The following is a 1870-nucleotide window of genomic DNA, read 5'->3' as shown; positions in this document are numbered from 1 at the left end:
CCCCCCCCCCGAGTCCCGAGTCCCGAGTCCCCGACGAATCTATGCTAATTATTTCAAACCTGCGCTCGGTCCCCAGCGCAGTCTCAATGCCCCCGGCCCCGCCCGCTCTGTCCCTCCAGCCGGGCGCTTTCTTCCCTCCCGACGCAGCCTCGGTGGCTCCTCATTTCAATAGCCTGGCCCGGGAGCCGGAGCCCCCTCCCCGGCGCTGCCTCCGTCAGCCGTGGGACAGACGTTAGGGTATTCATTAACTGAGAGCGGAGGAATAACGGCATTATTCCCCCCAGAGAGGGCACCCTGCCCCCGCGACTATCTGAGGCTTCATTGTAAAAGGATTAAAAGTTAAAGACCTCCATCTTATGATTCTTTCATTTAATCTTCCTGGCGCCTGGGAGACACGCTGGATGGATGATGGCTTTTAAAATATTCCTAATGTCGGCTACCTTAAGACTCCAAGCCGGGCAAACAAACGTAATTTATTTCCAGAAGAAAGGGGATATTGAGATGTTTAAGTTTATGAACCGCCGTCCCCATGTATATTTGTTAAGTTCTGACAAATACCCAAATAACGTTAAAATCAGCCATTCATCACTTATGAATTTATGCAAAACTTTCTGTGCCCCGGGCCAATATTTTTTTAGACAGAGTTTCACTTGCGAGGGGCGGAGGAGGTGGGGAGCAGGGAAGAGGAGGGGGTTTGGTGGTGGTGGGGAGCCGAAAGCAAGAATTTTCATGCCTGGTAAACACGCGAATTATGCGAAGAGAGTTATTCCCAGCTGGGCGGGCAGCCAAAACTCGGAGAGCGCGCCGGGGCCAGCGCCCCCACCCCCACGTTGGCAATGTCATTGGATTACAATGCGAGGTCTTCCCCTCAGCGACGCCCCCTCCTCCCTCCGCGGGCCCGCCCGCGCCCCTCCTCCCCACCCCTGCCCACTTGGAAAACCCGCTTGCAGCCGGCGAGCTTCTCGGCTTTCAGAGCAGGAGCCAGTGTGAGCTGGGAGGACCCGGGCTGCAGACGTGACGGGCCACAGACCACCGGACTGACAGACCAAAAGCACAGGGGCCAGGCAGCTCCCCGGCGCCAAGACAGGACCCATCAGGACCCAGGCAGTCCCAGAAGAAGACAAGGATGTGCTAGTCCTGGAACACGTGCCCGATGCACAACCGGTTACATCTCCACTATGATTAATGTTGATAACACTGTAATACTAATAATAGCATCAATGAGGAAAGGAAGAGAGAGCTCTGAGCAAAGAGGCAAGAAAACTGTCCCCCTGGGGTCACCTAGTGCCTATCACCTACCTATAAGGGAAAAAAAAATGCTCTAAGTGTGTGTCTTCTGTGGCTTTGACAGCAAGTATCTACGAATTTATACAGCTCTGGGGGACAAAGCCTCCCCTGGATGGAGATTAGAAACTACTACAGATACATGCACATGGACATTTCCAAATCCTGGAAGAGAATGAATGGTAAGGTTCCCACCACTCCACATGCCTCCCACCAGGATTGTGAGAATTCACTCATCTCTCTTTTTGCAACTTTTCCCTTATTCTTTTCTTCCACCCTCTCAGCACCCTGCCACAGACCACACTGCAGCCAACTGAGGCCAAATGTCCAGGGGAAGCCAGCCCACTCTATGGAGGAGAGCCTCTGGCCCCCAGAGTCTGGGAATAAGATCTGGTTCCCTGTTGAGATGTAGAAGTCAGGGGTCCATTATCAGTCTTGTTTCTGAGACTCCTGGGAAAGGGGGTTGAAGTTTGGTGGCAGCTGCAGGAAGAAGCTGGCTGTGTATTAAGAGCTCTTAGCTGTGCTTGATGGGGACAGCAGGGGGAGGGCCCAGCCCATATTGGTATTTTGAAGGGGGTGATTCATC

This window comes from Marmota marmota, unplaced genomic scaffold, assembly GCF_001458135.2.
Source record: "Marmota marmota marmota unplaced genomic scaffold, marMar, whole genome shotgun sequence".
Classification (NCBI taxonomy): Eukaryota; Metazoa; Chordata; class Mammalia; order Rodentia; family Sciuridae; genus Marmota; species Marmota marmota.
The sequence above is the reverse complement of the archived record's forward strand: the minus strand, read 5'-3'. Positions refer to the sequence as shown.